Source organism: Hyla sarda, chromosome 1 (genome assembly GCF_029499605.1).
Source record: "Hyla sarda isolate aHylSar1 chromosome 1, aHylSar1.hap1, whole genome shotgun sequence".
Taxonomy (NCBI): domain Eukaryota; kingdom Metazoa; phylum Chordata; class Amphibia; order Anura; family Hylidae; genus Hyla; species Hyla sarda.
Genome location: NC_079189.1, coordinates 461,510,269 through 461,527,946, shown reverse-complemented (window position 1 = coordinate 461,527,946; position 17,678 = coordinate 461,510,269).

The following is a 17,678-nucleotide window of genomic DNA, read 5'->3' as shown; positions in this document are numbered from 1 at the left end:
GATATGTCAAAAGATTTAAGCAAGGGCCCTGTCGCCCAAAAAGGGTATCTTGCTAGCTAGATAGGATAGCAGCCCAATAGAGCGTTGCTATAGTATGTACCCAAATACACAATGGGGGACATATATCACCTATCGGGGGTTCGTATAGATGAGCAAACCACAGATATTTACAGACTATATTGCCACAGCATACTATGATAGAAAGCAACAGACATGCGTTTGCCACACCACACCTTGATATAAACCAGTGGCAATTGGTGTATTGATATCCAGGTATATTAAAATGCAATCAAACAAAATATCCTGATGGTAGATGTTCAATACAGATAATCAGCATAACCCAGCCAGATGTACAATATAAATTATCAGCATGACCCAACCAATTACTTAGAGACAGAGCTGCCAAGATGAAAAATAAAGCCAGGTGTGTAATGGCACACACTGACAATATACTTATCAACCCCTGATGGTAACGGCGATGGAGGTTGGCAGGTCCCACAATATCCCGCAGTCCTGATGGTGGATTCCGGGAAAGTGATACAAACGTCCCAGCGTGCAAACATGTCGGGTGCTGAGACGTTGTAACACTCACGGAGGTAGTAGATCTGCTGTACCTGTGTGGATGATGGCTTGGGCCGTGTCAGGGAGCGGTGTCTAAGGTGCCGCTGGTTTTCACCAGAGCCTGCCGCAAAGCTGGATGGACTTGCTGCGACAGAAAGCACCTAGGTCACTACCCTTGACACGACTCGTCCACACAGGCTGCTGAGGAGATACGTGGCAGAAGAGGGATCTGGCAACTCGTAGTTAGGATAGCAGAAGGTCAGGACAGGCGGCACAAGTGCATGGTCAGGAATGTAACAAGAGGTCAATAGGTAGGCGGCACAGGAGCAAAGTCAGGTCACGGAACAGAAGATCAGAACAGGGCAGGGCAAACACAGCATTGCTTTTTCGAAGGCACTAGGCAAACAAAGATCCGGCAAGAGGTAGAGGGAGATGCGAAAACATATAAAGGAAGGGACAGGTGCAATTACTAATTAAGGGCGCACTGGCCCCTTAAATCTCAGAGCTTTGGCGCGCGCCGGAGAACAGATGCAGCGGGGAAGTAAGCAGGAGCAGAAGGTAAGTGATGGCCGAAGATTCGCATGCGGATGCATCCCGCGATGCTAATCCCGGGCCCGCTGGAGGTAGGAGGAGGAAAGCGCTCACGGCCAGAGTGAGTGTCCGAAGTGCTCAGCGCAACAGTACCCCCCCCTTTGGTCTCCCGCTCCTTTTGAAGCTTAAAAATATTCAGAGCAAGTCATGGTCCAAAATATTCTCTTCCGTTCACACGACCTCTCCTCAGGACCCCTTCCAGTCTACTAAAAAAATCATCTCCCCCTTACAGTCTTAGTCGCCAAAATTTCCTTGACTTCAAAAATGTCCGAGGAGCCAGAGACTGGAGAGGAAACAATGTGCTTTTGTGAAAACCAACTAAAGACCACAGGTTTGAGGAGGGAGACATGAAAAGAATTCAGGACACGTAAGGAGGCAGGAAGGCAGAGCTTGTAAGACACAGGATTGATTCTGCTCAAAACCTCTAATGGTCCCAGGAAGCGAGGACCCAAATGATAACTGGGAACCCTAAAATGAACATACTTAGCGGAGAGCCAGACTTTGTCACCAGGAGAGAAAGTTGGAGGAGGTCTTCTCTTCTTATCCGCTTGAGACTTCATACGGGAAGAGGCGCAAATCAAGGAGCAGCAGGTCTGCTGCCAGATGGACATAAAATCCTGTACTTGAACATCAACGGCTGGCACTCCAGAAGCACCAGGAAGAGGGAGAGGAGTACAAGGAAGATGTCCATAGACCACAAAAAATGGAGAAGTCTTCGTGGACTCAGAGTCTTTGTGATTGTAAAAAAAACACCGCCCAGGGCAAAAGGTGGACCCAATCGTCCTGACGAGCTGAGACAAAATGGCAAAGATAGTCCCCCAGAATCTTGTTCACCCTTTCCACCTGGTCATTGGTTTGAGGGTGGTAGGCAGAGGAAAAGTCCAACTTGATGTTAAGACACGAACAGAGAGCTTGCCAGAACTTGAAAACGAATTGTACTCCACGATCCGAGACAATGTGAGTCGGAAAGCCATGTAGGCGAAAAATATGTTGAAGAAAATGTTTCGCCAGCTGTGGAGCAGATGGAAGGCCTAGTAAAGGAACGAAATGAGCCATTTTAGAGAATCGATCGACCACCACCCAGATGACTGTATTATTGCAGGAAGATGGAGGATCAGTAATAAAGTCCATAGCAACGTGAGTCCAAGGAGTTTCTGGAATGTGAAAAGGTTGTAGGAGACCTGCAGGTCTCTGTCGTGGAGTCTTTTTGCGGGCACAGGTAACACAGGAATGGACAAAATCTGTGACATCACGTTCAAGGTGAGGCCACCAGTAATGGCGAGAGATAAATTGAATGGACTTTTGTACTCCAGGGTGACCAGCCAACAAAGAAGAATGTCCCCAAATCAAGACTCGACGTCTCAGTTTTGCAGGCACAAAAGATTACCCAGGTGGGACTTGCTGAAGATTGGCAGGAGCTGAAGAAATCAATCACTCAGGAGGAATAATATGCCTTGGCATGGAGTTCAATCCTACCACATCAGAGGACCTAGAAAGAGCATCGGCTCTGACATTTTTGTTTGCAGGGTGGAAATGAATAAAGAAATTCAATCTGGAAAAGAAAAGAGACCATCTATCTTGCCGAGGGTTCAGTTGCTGAGCAGATTGAAGATATAGGAGATTCTTATGGTCTGAATAGATGCTGACCGGGTGAGAAGAACCTTCTAATAAATGTTGCCACTTTTCCAAGGCAAGTTTAATTGCAAGGAGTTCCCGAACTCCAATAGAGTAGTTCCTCTCTGCAGGCGAGAAAGTCTTAGAGAAGAAACCACAGGTTACAATCTTACCCTTGGAGTTTTTCTGAGTTAAAATGGCACCTACTACTACGGATGATGCGTCCACTTCCAAATCAAAGGTTTTTTCTGGATCTGGTCTTGAAAGGACAAGTGCAGAGGCAAATGCAGACTTTAAGCGAGCGAAGGCCTCTTTGGTCTAAGGAGGCCAACTCTTGGGGTTACAGTTTTTCTTAGTGAGAGCCACAATCAGAGCAATGAAGGAAGAAAAATGTGGTATGAGCTGACGATAATAATTGGCAAACCCAAGAAAGGTTGAATAGCCCATAGACCATTAGGACAGGGCCAATTCACCACAGCAGTCAGTTTGTCAGGATCCATCTGAAGACCTTGATGGGAAACAATGTAACCCAGGAATGGCAGACTTGATCTCTCGAATAGGCATTTTTCAAGTTTGGCGTAAAGATGATTCTCCCAGAGATGCTGTAGGGTCAGACGGACATGAGAGCGATGCTCCTCTAAATTGGGTGAGAAGATCAAGATGTCATCAAGGTACACCACAACACACGAGTAAAGAAAATTTCAGAAGATATCGTTGACAAATTCTTGGAAGACAGCTGGAGCGTTACATAGTTCGAAGGGCATCACAAAATACTCAAAGTGTCCATCTCGGGTATTAAAAGCCATCTTCCACATCATGGATATGAATAAGATTATATGCTCCCCGCAAATCCAACTTGGAGAAGACCTTGGCTCCCCGAAGACGATCAAAATGGAGAGAACCATCCTTTTTCCCCACAAAGAAGAATCCAGCTCCGGCAGGTGATGAGAACTTTCAGATAAAGCCCTTCTGGAGGTTCTCTTTTATATATTTTCCCATGGCTTGTGTCTCAGGAACTGATAAAGGATAGATTCTTCCATGAGGAGGCATGGTCCCATGCTGTAAGTCAATGGGACAGTTGTAGGGACGATGTGCTGGAAGAATCCCGGCCTGCTTTTTGCAGAATAATCTTGATATGGAAGAGGTAGGCCTGGCATAGAAGAAGGCGGTGAGACAAACTTAAGCAGGGTAGACTCAAGACAGTTGTTTTGGCAATAAGGTCCCCAGCGGGTGGCCTCACCAGATTTCCGATCGAGGAGTGTGATGTTCTTTCCAGACAAAGTTCTTCTTGTCTTTCGGCAAAATGCACATCAATTCGAGTGGCTAAATGGATAAGTTCACTCAGGTTTGTTTGAGGATCTCGTGCAGCGAGAGCATCCTTGATTCTACTTAACAATCCTTTTTAAAATGTAGCACACAAGGCCTCGTCGTTCCAAGCCAGTTCAGAGGCAAGAGTGCGTAACTGAACTGCCTAGTCGCCAACGGAGGAGTTCCCTTGGTTGAGGTTCAGAAGAGCCGTCTGGGCTGAGAAGGCTTGTGCGGGTTCTTCAAACACACTGCGGAATTCAGCTAGGAAGGCCGGCAGGTTAGAGGAGACAAAGTCATTACGATCCCAGAGAGGTGTAGCCCAGGCCAGGGCTTTTCCGAACAATAGACTGACCACAAACACCACTTTAGCTTGCTCCGTCGGGAACTGATCAGCCATGAGCTCCAAATGCATAGAGCACTGAATCACAAAGCCTCTACACAACTTAGGATCTCCTTCATACTTCGTGGGCAAGGATAAATGAAGCTTGGATCCGGAAGGAGCTGCAGGTACAGGAGGAGAAACAGGAGCAGGTTTCGGCTGCAATTGCTGTTGTCGCTGCTGGGCAGCAAGAAGTTGTTGCATCGTGGCAGAAAATTGAGTCAGTTGTTGTGCCTGACAAGCCAACTGCTGCGATTGTTGAGCAATGATGGTAGAAAGATCTGAGACATCAGTCAGAGGCACCCCAGCGGGATCCATGGGCGGATCTTACTCTAACACTCACGGAGGTAGTAGATCCACTGCACCCGTGTGGATGATGGCTTGGGCTGTGTCAGGGAGCAGAGTCTAAGGTGCCGCTGGTTTTCCCCAGAGCCCGCCGCAAAGTGGGATGGACTTACTGCGGCAGGCAGCAACTGGGTCGCTACCCCTAACACGACTCATCCACACAGGCTGCTGAGGAGATACGTGGCACAAGAGGGATCTGGCAACTCGTAGTCAGGATAGCAGAAGGTCAGGACAGGTGGCACAGGTGCGTGGTCAGGAACAAAACAGGAGGTCAATAGGCAGGCAGCACATGCGCAAGGCCAGGTCACGGAACAGAAGATCAGAACATGGCAGGGCAAACACAGCAATGCTTTTTCTAAGGCACTAGGCAAACAAAGATCCAGAGAGGTAAAGGGAGGTGCAAAAATTTATAAGGAAGGGACAGGTGCAATTACTAATTAGGGGCACACTGGCCCCTTAAATCTCAGAGCTCTGGCGCGCGTGCTGGAGAACAGAGGGAGCGGGGCATGAGCAGAAGGTAAGTGACGGCCCGAGATTCGCATGCCCACTCCCTGACCCACCAGAGGAAGAAGGAGGAGAGTGCTCACGCCAGAGTGAGTGGCCGGAGCGTTGAGCGCAACAGACATATACATATGTCCTGTACCGGGAAGGGATTAAAGGGGTATTCCAGGTAAAACCTTTTTTTATATATATCAACTGGCTCCGGAAAGTTAAACAGATTTGTAAATTACTTCTATTAAAAAATCTTAATCCTTCCAATATTTATTAGCTTCTGAAGTTTTCTGTCTAACTGCTCAGCGATGATGTCACGTCCCGGGAGCTGTGCATGATGGGAGAATATCCCCATAGGAACTGCACAGCTCCCGGGATGTGAGTCATCAGAGAGCAGTTAGACAGAAAACAGCAACTCAACTTCAGAAGCTAATAACTATTGGAAGGATTAAGATTTTTTAATAGAAGAAATTTACAAATCTGTTTAACTTTCCGGAGCCAGTTGATACATAAAAAAAAGTTTTGGCCTGGAATACCCCTTTAAACACAAATAAAACATAGAAAACTTCTTTTTTTTTAAGCAAAGTACATTAGAAAGATTTTTTATTTACCATAAAGAGTGCAATAGGAAAAATTAGTTTTAATGACTTTGCCCATTTAAAGTTTTTGACACCAATAGTTAAAAGAATGATCTGTGGCCCCTCTAAGTGCATTATCCTTCACCCATCCGAGTAATTTTGATATACAAGATTCATTATAATGTTGGTGTATATCATGATTGTTATCACCTTTTGTTGACATTTTTAATAAGTGAGATATATTGAATTATGATGTTGTAACACTCACATTTCTGAAGACAGGAACCCCGGGGATGTGAATCCGCTGGACCTGTGTGGCAGATGACTCGGACCATACCAGGGAGCGGAGTCTAAGGTGCCGCTGGTTTTCACAAGAGCCTGTCGCTCTTGTGAAAAGTCTTGAGATGGACTTGCTGCGCAGGCGGCACCCAGGTCGCTACCTCTGGCACGGCTCGACCACACAGGCGGCTGAGGAGATGCAAGGCACAGGAGGGATAAGGCAACTCGTAGTCTGGATGGAGGAAGGTCAAAGCAAAGCGAAGCAGGAGTTCAGTAGGCAGGCGGCAGAGAAGCAAGGTAAAGTCAAAAGAGCAAGAGATCTGATATACGGCAAGGCAATACTGAGAAACGCTTTCTCAAAGACACAAGGCAACAAAGATCGGGCAGGGAACTGAGGAGGGTGGAGGAATTTATAAATGAGCCACAGGTGGATTACACTAATGAGCGTACTGGCCCTTTAAATCTTAATGCTCCGGCATGCGCGCGCCCTAGGGGACGGGGACACGAGCACCGGAGCAGAGAGGCAGAGGCAGGAGAAACACCGGGAGAGTGACGGACTGGGGCTCACATAGGGGTGCGTTCCGCAATGCGAGTCCCAGCCCCGTCGGCAGCAGAAGGTAAAGGGGACCATGCGCTCATGGCCAGCGTGTGTGGCCAGAGCACATAAGGTAACAGATGTCCAATTTGTCCAAATTTGATGACATCAGTAATCAATCATGTGTTTACTGTAACATAATTGTGATGTCACCCACTGTAATGTCATCATTATTATGTTAATAATAATGAAAAATCCTATCCAATGGGCATTGAAATCAGTGGTGATGTAGCCCTCTCGATCTGTTCCAAGATAATTCTATTCATTCCAGATTTATCCAATGATACATTTACTCCTAAGTCAAGTGAAAGTATCCAAATATATCCTTTGAATCACCCTTGATAAAAAGTTGAATAATCAGTTAACAAATAATAATCTGAAACTTATCATGGGATGGCCCTATTACGTTTTTAGGAGTCATTCTACAAACTTAGGTGGTTAGCTCAGAAAGCAAACAAAAAAGTGAACTTTGGACAAAAAGTTTGCAACATTTGAATCACAACATGCTATCTCCTACTGTTACAATTTAAAACGACCTCGTTGCTGATCCATTATTGACTATTATTATGACTTTTGAATTGAATGTATCTGAATTGTATAGTCCCACCAAAATGCAGCACCACCACAGATATTAAATCCCAATCAGAAAATCTCTAGTAGAATAAGAAAAAAATAATAAAAGCAAATGTTACAGTAAACTGGCACCAAAAGCAAACCCATAAGGGAGTACTAGACAGAGGAAGGCAGGGTAAACACATAGTAATAAATATCAAATACACCTATCTCAATCTATACATGAAGGAATGTATATAAAGTGCATAATGCAACCAATTTACAATACAATTTCAGTAAAAAGGATTAGAGCAGGTTCCGATATGTATCATGAAGACAAGGTTTACCTAAGCATTTACCAACGCCAACATATGTTTTGTTCCAGATGAGCTTCCCCACGTCGCCTGGGGAAGCTCATCCGAGAGAAACATATGTTGGGGTTGGTACATGCTTAGGTAAGGCCTGTGTGCATGATACATGTCGGAACCTGCTCTAATCCTTTTTACCTAAATTGTATTGTAAATTGGTTGCACTACGCACTTTATAGGTGTCTGGCATCAGCTTACTCCCCTTTCCCCATTCAGAATACAGGTGGGGGGGAAGTAGTTTGTTAGGGAAAATAATTTGTAACTACAAGGATTCTAGTGCATAGTAAACCACGGTAAACCACTGGAAAAGAAGTCTACCAATGGCTTTCTCTTCTTTTCCATTTGAAAACACTTGGCCAAGAATGTGTGGGGGGATCAGGAAAGGAAGCAGTTAGGGAAGTTTCACACATACGTTTAAGGTATACGTTTTATACACTTGAAAAGGAAAAAACATATGTTTACGGATACTAAAAACGCATACTGCTGTATTCCATAGAGCAGAATCTGTTTTGCATTAACTTACATTAATTAAAAAAATTGATTGGACTTATGGATTTTTTTGTTGTTATACACAATAGGGTAATTGACTACCTTTTTGTAGACAACAAACTTCAACATACTGTAACAGAAATAGTGAAAAGAAGACAAAAAGACAGTTGACACATCCCACATAAGTGATTACACCCCTTACATTTTTGTAAATATTTTATTATATATTTTCATGTGACAACACTGAAGAATTGACACACTGCTACAATGTAATGTAACCTTAGCACAAAAGTGAGCACACCCCTAAGTGGAAATGTCAAAACTGGCCTAAAGAGTCAATATGTTGTGTGGCCGCCATTATTTTTCAGCACTGCCTTAAGCCTCTTGGGCATGGAGTTCACCACGTAGTGTTGAGCGGCATAGGCCATATTCGAATTCGCGAATATTCGCGAATATATGGACGAATATTCGTCATATATTCGCGAATATTCGCATATTCGTTATCTCCTCGTTTTATTTTCGCATATTTGAAAATTCACGTATACGAAAATTAACGTATGCGAAAATTTGCATATACAAAATTAGCATGCGCGATAATTCGCATATGCGAAAATTAGCATATGCTAATTTTCGCATATGCGAATTATCGCACGCCAGTCTCACAGAGTAGTATTACAGCCTTCTTTACACCACACAAGCTGGAAGCAGAGAGGGGTGATACTATGATGTGTACTGTGAAGAAAAAAAAAACAAAAAAAAAACGAATATTCGTAATTACGAATATATAGCGCTATATTCGCGAAATTCGCGAATTCGCGAATATGCGATATTCGCGAATAATATTCAAATTGCGAATATTCGCGAGCAACACTATTCACCAGAGCTTCACAAGTTGTCACTGGAGTCCTCTTCCACTCTTCCATGACTACATCACAGAGCTGGTGGATGTTAGAGACCTTGTGCTCCCCACCTTCTCTTTGAGAATGCACCACAGATGCTAGGATTTAGGTGTGGAGACATGCTTGGCAAGTCCATCACCTTTACCTTACGCTTCTTTAGCAAGGCAGTGGTCATCTTGGAGGTGTGTTTGCTGGAATACTGCCCTGCGGCCCATTCTCTGAAGGGGGAGGGGGATCATCCTCTGCTTCAGTATTTCACAGTACATGTTGGCATTCTGTAACTCTGCTGGATGTGGATCCTCTAACCTGTGTGGCAGATGACATGGGCCTTAAGGTGCCGCTGGTCTTCACCAGAGCCCGCTGCAAGGCAGGATGGGCTTGCTGCGGCAGGCGACACCCAGGTCGCTACCCCCGATATGACTTGACCACACAGGTAACTGGGCAAGACGAGGTACAGAAGGGTTAGACAGAGGTGTAGTCGGACTTAGCAGAAAGTCAAGGCAGGCGGCAAAGGTGCGTAGTCAAATAACATAGTGGAAGGGTCAAAATACACGGGCAAGGCAAACAGACAATTAAGAATGCTTAATCTCAGGTTAGGGGCACTGAAGATCTGGCAGGGAAGTGTGGGAGGTGGAGGAACTTATAACTGAGCCACAGGTGTTACTTAATTATTGGTCTTACTGGCCCTTTAAATCTCTGAGCTCCGGCGCACGTAACCGCTGTATAGTCTTGCCCATGGTGTTGCAGCCCAGTTTCATTGTCTTAGCAATCTTCTTAAAGCCTTGGCCATCTTTATTTAGAGCAACACTTCTTTTTTCAGATCCTCAGAGAGTTCTTTGCCATGAGGTGACATGTTGAACTTCCAGTGACCAGTATTAGAGAGTGTGAGAGTGATAACAACAAATTTAAGACACCTGCTCCCTCTTAACATCTGAGACCTGGAAACACTAAGGAATCACATGACACAGGGAAGGTAAAATGCCTAACTGGCTATTTCCACTTAGGGGTGTACTTTTGCTACCAAGACATGAAATGGCCTAAAGTCTTGAGATATTGCAGTGTGGAACTTATGATGTGACTTTTTCCGGCATATATGGCTTCATGTGCCGGCAAATCCAGTGGGCATTTTGTGGTCATGGTTTGGCATGGTTTTCTAAGCGCATAGTTTATGCACTAATTTATGAAATTTTTACAATCTGACCTACCAACAGCCAGAATGTAAAGCAATGTTTACAAAGGTAAACCTTGGAAACAGATACCTAAGGTAAGTATAATAAGACAATGATTGCAATATTAGAAAACAGTAAGAATTAGGCTGTGTTTACACTTACATGTTTTAATTGCAATTATTGGATACAAAGCCAGGAACAGATCAGAAATGGAGGACATCTACAATATCTCCCATAAGTGAGTACACCCCTCACATTTTTGTAAATATTTGATATCTTTTTATGTGACAGCACTGAAGAAATTACCCTCTGCTACAATGTAAAGTAATGAGTGTACAGCCTGTATAACAGTGTTCAATGTTGTGTCCCCTCAAAATAATGCAACACAGCCATCAGGGCCTTGATAAATGACCCCCTTAATGTACTAAACTTTTACATGACCAATTCTTTGTTTTCCTGAAAGAAATGCTGCTTCCAGATGTGCTTTTTCCACATTCAAATTAACATTGTTTTTAGAGAGGGCAGTGCAGGTAACTGTTGTCCAAATGATAATTTAGGACACTGCTAATGTGTATGGCCAGCTTATAGGGGAAGGCTTTCAATAAGAGGTGTTGTGTGGTACAAATAAAATTAGATGTGTTTTACCCAACTTTCCTGGTCAAGCAAGGTGACTTTTCCCCTGTAGTAAAGCTGATTGTGCTCTTTATTAAACACATACTATTTATCTCAGTTTCATTAATAGGAAGTACTTTATCTCCAGACATGGTACTACACATACCTGCTTTTGTATAGCAGGGCATTTTACAACCTTATATGAGGTAATCTAGAGTCAACAAGCCTATATGTAAAAGCCAAAAACCTGGATTAATGTTCATAGTAATCGCTAACTTTGAAATCAAATATGATCCTGAAACTCAATAATTGTTCATTGAGGCCAAAAGGGGAAAAATAAAATTGATGTTTTTGTTACTTTGTTAAACAATGCATAATAGATCAAGTATTTCCCCAGTGCCTATCAGGATGGGTTTATGAGATAGATCTAGTGAAACTAATCTGATCTCACTAGAAGGTTATATTCCGTGTAGAGTCTGCTGAAAGAATAAGCATGGGATATACTAGGAGGGAGAGAGAAACAGCTTCGGCACTTAAGCAACTGTGGTGGCAGGGTGTGTGGTGCAGGGCAGAAATTGTTACCCTAGGGGGAGATGGTATTAACCCCTTGTATTCGTGATACCAGTGTGTGGTTTAGCCTATAACCACACAAAGGTATACCGCTGGATCCTGGGCTAGGCACGGGCGCAATAAAGACTCCAACGCCAAGTTACAGTCAATGGTAGTTTTACTGAGGGTAGACGGTTAAGTCTATACAGTGCAGCTAGGGCCAAAGGAGGTGACCGGTGACTCAGAGACCTTGCAGGCTCGCTGGAACTTGTAGTAGGACTGGGTATATTAGTGCAGGCCAGGTTGACTAGACAGACAACTTGACTTGACTGGTGACTGACAATTATTGCAGATTTAGCTTACTTGCACTTGACTGTGTCTGCAGACTGGGCTTCAGGCTCCAATGCTCTGGACACACACACTGAGACAGCTTGACTGCACTGGACCTCAGCAACAGGAGCGGGAAGCTAGCTCCACCCAGGGCTTATATGGGGGAGACTAGCAGGGAGCCCATAGGTCACCCTTGTGGTCAGCTGGTCACTGATACCTCCTGGGTAACAATCACATGGTACATTTTATTAAAGGTATAACACATCTTATACTACAAAACATATGTACAAATGGTGAAACAACTACAGGGGGCCCTGGGGATACTGAGGCACACTGCCGGACAGGGCAGGAAAGGTACGGGGCAACACCCTCCCGTACTGGGCCACCACACCACTATTGGTATATACTTTGCTATAGGAATCCACTTGTTGAATCCACACCTACTAAGTATATCTGTGGTGCTCTGTCGATTAAGTACATATCAGATATGCAAAGAAGACAGCACTCACCATACAGTAGTGAAGACTTTAATGCAGCAGTCGGTGCATGGCAGGCATCCAGAGGCAGAGACAGTGAGGACAGGGGTACACGGGACAGACTGTTTCACGCGACACACGTGCTTCCTCTAGCCAAGATATGGCGTCCATACCTGCACAAGCTCAGTGTATGCAGGAGAAGCCAGAACTGATGTCATCACAAGGCAGCCAGGTAACGTGAGAGTAAAGAGTGCAAAAATGTATAAACTAACAAATAAATGTACACAAAACAACATATGAATTCAGCATTAGGAAATACAAAGAAATACATACAATAATTTTAAAAAAATGCATTACGATCATTGCGATCGTTGAGCCTGAGGGATCCGGTCACTTCCAGCCTAGCAATCCATTTGTTTCTCTTTGCAGAAGCAAGTTACTGTGATCCCCACCATCAGGTGGGGGATTAACCTGCTCTAATGCCCCTTTCACACTGCTGGTATTCTCCGGCAAATTTGTCCGTCAAACTCTTTTTATAAATTTTTTGCATTTTGCCGAAGCATACCGGCAAATAACAGGTCCCTATGGACCCCATTGTATTTAATAGCAGCTGTTATTTTTGGTGCACGGTGACGGTGCTAGCACTATTTTTTCTCCCGCTTTTCTCGATCCTAAAAAAACGGACTTCACACTGCCGGAGACAGTGAACGTAGCCTAAACCTGCAAATTTTAAGTCGGAGCAGCTTCCTCCGTGGGCTTCAAGTATATAGGCAATGAAGCGAGGTGCACCGCTACCAGTTCGCACAGACCTAAGGTGCTCATGGATGCGGACAAACAGCTGCCTAATAGTCTTGTTCACATAGAAAAAGCTGCACACACTTAAGAGAGCATACACTACATGCTTAGTGTGACAAGTGATCAGATGATTGACAACATGGGTATAACCTCCCAATATTACAGTTCTGCTGGTGATATTTAGGGAACAAAAAGAGCAATTTTTACAAGGAAAATTTCCTTTTGGAATACATTTAGTAAGCCACTGTGTTTCTGTGGGACATGAGATAGAAGTAGTTTTCTTCAACTTATCACCTATAGTGGTGTTCTTTTGATAGGTGATTAAAGGTTTGTTGCGGATGACTTCTTTTAAATCAGGGTCAGTATCAAGTATATACCAATGACAATGACGATGAATGGCATTGGTTACAGTTTGATTGAGGTTGGTGTTGTCCAGAGAGAAAGTAAAACGTTTATTGCGGGGCTGGCACCTGTTTTTGGGACTAACAAATCAGCTCTGTGCATTTTGTTAACCCTGTCCAGACTTTATTTATTAGTTTTTCAGGATACTGTATTTCCAACAGGCGCAACCGGAGGTCGTTAGCCTGTGGGGAGAAGATGTTGTCACTGTTAATTCTTTACAGAGGAAAGAATTGAGAATAGGGAATGCTCTTTTTTGTGTGAAAGGGGTGAGAACTGTGAAAATGCAATAACATATTGCGGGCCATGGTCACCAAATTACCTTCAAAGGCTCGTCATTTCACAGCAAGGAAATCCAGCTCTGCAACCCCGAACAAACAAGTAAAGAGCATATTTTCTGTGTTGACAGTATTGAGGTATTCAACGATTTTCACAGCTCTCACCCCTTTCACACAAAAACTGATATCAGGATCGCCTGCACTAATTTGAATTTACAGGTTTATAGTGCAGGTTATTCCCTTAAAAAACACAATTTACCTTGTTCTGATATGTTCAGACAGTCCTGAAATATCTTTACCGTTGCTGGTATGCTTATTTTAGTTCTGTGCAATGGAGGCGGGCTTCTGCACTTTCAGCAAGCTGTTTCCTGTCCCCTGGATCCCAGTTTCTTCTACCTCATCCCCACTCAGCTGACGATAGAATAAAGATCTTAGGCTGCATTCACACCACGTTTTTGCAATACAGTTCCCGTATACGTTTTCAATGTGAAAACCATACGGAACCGTATTGAAAACAGTATGCATTGACTCTCCATTGAAAACCGTATGCCAAAAGATGCATCAGGTTGTGTCCGTTTTGCGTCTTGTACGGTTTTGTAGCCTACCACTAAACCGTATATGGTTTTCTTTAACATGGGAGTCAATGGGAACCGTACAGAAGGGTTCCATCCATCCATCCGGTTCCATACAGTTTGCACCATACAGTTTTTGACTTTGCACAGTTTTTTTTTTCTTGGAATTTCAATCAAACAAGTGAAACCATTCATAATGGAGTGAAAAGTTAAAAACTTATATTTTTTTTCTTTAAAAAAATTATGCAACCGGACATCATTTTTCAAACTGTATACGGTTTTTAACCATATACGAGCAAAAATTTGAATACACGTTTTGATACAGTTTAGTCCGGCTTTGAGGAATCCGTTTTTCATCAAAAACCTGATACGGGAACTTCATTGCCAAAACGTGGTGTGAATGCAGCCTTATACATGTTCATAACAGGGCAGAAGAGAGCGGGACCCAGGGGACGGGAAAGCGCCTCCATCTATATATATAAAACTCAACGTGTGTGTGTGTGTGTGTGTGTATGTATGTGTGTATGTTCCAGCATCACGTCCAAATGGCTAAAGATATTAACATGAAACTTGGCACACATGTTACTTATATGTCAACAACAAACATAGGATAGGTGATTTAACCCTTACTCACCCCCATTTTCCAGGGGCGGGGTTTATGTTTAAAGTCCCATACAAGTCAATGGGAAATATATGTTACTGCATAACTTCCAAACGGCTATGAGATATTTTGATAATACTTGGTCACATGTTACTTATATATCCACTTAAAATATAGGATAGTTCATTTAACCCTTAACTGCCCCCATTTGTGAGGGTCGGGGTTTTTGTTTAAAGTCTCATGCAAATCAATGGGAAATGTATGTTCCCACATAACTTCCGTACAGCTGGAGATATTTCAATAACTGGTACACATATTACGGGTCGGGATAGGAGGACGAGATAAGAGGACGGGATAGGAGGACGGGATAGGAGGACGGGATAGGAGGTCGGGATAGGAGGTCGGGATAGGAAGACGGGATAGGAGGAGGGGAAATGAGGTCGAGATATGAGGACGGGAAAGGAGGACGGGAATGGAGGACGGGAATGGAGGACGGGAAAGGAGGACGGGATAGGAGGATGGGATAGGAGGACGGGAAAGGAGGATGGGAAAGGAGGACGGGAAAGGAGGTCGAGATAGGAGGACGGGAAAGGAGGTCGAGATAGGAGGACAGGAAAGGAGGACGGGAAAGGAGGACGGGATAGGAGGACGGGATAGGAGGACGTGATAGGAGGACGGGATAGGAGGTCGGGATAGGAGGTCGGGATATGATGACGGGATAGGAGGGCGGGATATGACAACAATATATGAGGACGGGATATGAAGTCAAAAGCTTCCTCCTTTGTTTATTTTCCTCCCCAACAAGGATTAGGAAGGAAAAACCGGGTACTCAGCTAGTTATCTATAAAACTCAATATATGTGTATGTGTGTGTATATGTTCCAGTATCATGTCCAAACGGCTAAAGATATTAACATGAAACTTGGCACACATGTTAATTATATGTCAATAACAAACATAGGATAGGTGATTTGACCCTTACTCACCCCCATTTTCCAGGGGCGGGGTTTATGTTTAAAGTCCCATACAAGTCAATGGGAAATATATGTTACTGCATAACTTCCAAACGGCTATGAGATATTTTGATAATACTTGGTCACATGTTACTTATATATCCACTTAAAATATAGGATAGTTCATTTAACCCTTAACTGCCCCCATTTGTGAGGATCGGGGTTTTTGTTTAAAGTCCCATGCAAATCAATGGGAAATGTATGTTCCCACATAACTTCCGTACAGCTGGAGATATTTCAATAACTGGTACACATATTACGGGTCGGGATAGGAGGACGGGATAAGAGGACGGGATAGGAGGACGGGATAGGAGGTCGGGATAGGAGGTCGGGATAGGAAGACGGGATAGGAGGAGGGGAAATGAGGTCGAGATATGAGGACGGGAATGGAGGACGGGAAAGGAGGACGGGATAGGAGGATGGGATAGGAGGACGGGAAAGGAGGATGGGAAAGGAGGACGGGAAAGGAGGTCGAGATAGGAGGACTGGAAAGGAGGTCGAGACAGGAGAACAGGAAAGGAGGACGGGAAAGGAGGACGGTATAGGAGGACGGGATAGGAGGACGTGATAGGAGGACGGGATAGGAGGTCGGGATAGGAGGTCGGGATATGATGACGGGATAGGAGGGCGGGATATGACAACAATATATGAGGACGGGATATGAAGTCAAAAGCTTCCTCCTTTGTTTATTTTCCTCCCCAACAAGGATTAGGAAGGAAAAACCGGGTACTCAGCTAGTTATCTATAAAACTCAATATATGTGTATGTGTGTGTATATGTTCCAGTATCATGTCCAAACGGCTAAAGATATTAACATGAAACTTGGCACACATGTTAATTATATGTCAATAACAAACATAGGATAGGTGATTTGACCCTTACTCACCCCCATTTTCCAGGGGCGGGGTTTTTGTTTAAAGTCCCATACAAGTCTATGGGAAATATATGTTACTGCATAACTTCCAAATGGCTGGAAATATTTCGATAATACTTGGTCACATGTTACTTATATGTCCACTTAAAATATAGGATAAGTAATTTAACCCTTACTCACCCCCATTTGTGAGGGTCGGGGTTTTTGTTTAAAGTGCCATGCAAAGCAATGGGAAATGTATGTTCCCTCATAACTTCCGTACGGCTGGAGATATTTCAATACCTGGTACACATATTACTTATATGTCAAATAAAAAGATATGATAGTTAAATTAACCCTTACCTACACTCTTATATAAAAAATGGGTTTTTGTTTCAAGTCCTATGCAAGTTTATGGGACTTCCAGTACCTTACTCCGCAAGCTCCGCTCTGCATCTCCTGGTGAATGTGTCAGTCTGGCTTGCAAGCCACACCCCATATCACAAAGACCTGCCCACTATTTAAGCCACAACCCTTTTATTATCTACCCTTTTTGTGCATCGGTCTGGCTTGCAAATCAATCCCAGTCCCAAAAAGCCACGTCCCCTTCTATTTTCAGCTTACAATATCTTCATCACAAATCAGTCCCACCTGAGGACAGGATATGAGGATGTGACATAAGGACAGGATTTGAGGAAGGGATATGAGGTCGGGATATGAGGACGGGATGTGAGGTCGGGATATGAGGACGGGATATCAGGTCGGGATATGATGACGGGATATGAGGTTGAGTTAGGAGAAGGGGATATGAGGTCGAGATAGGAGGTCAGGATATGAGGTTGAGATATGAGGATGGGATATGAGAACGGAATATGAGGACGGGATAGGAGGTCGGGATAGGAGGAAGGGATATGAGGTCAAGATATGAGGACGGAATATGAGGAAGGGATATGAGTACGGTATATGAGGTCGGAATATGAGG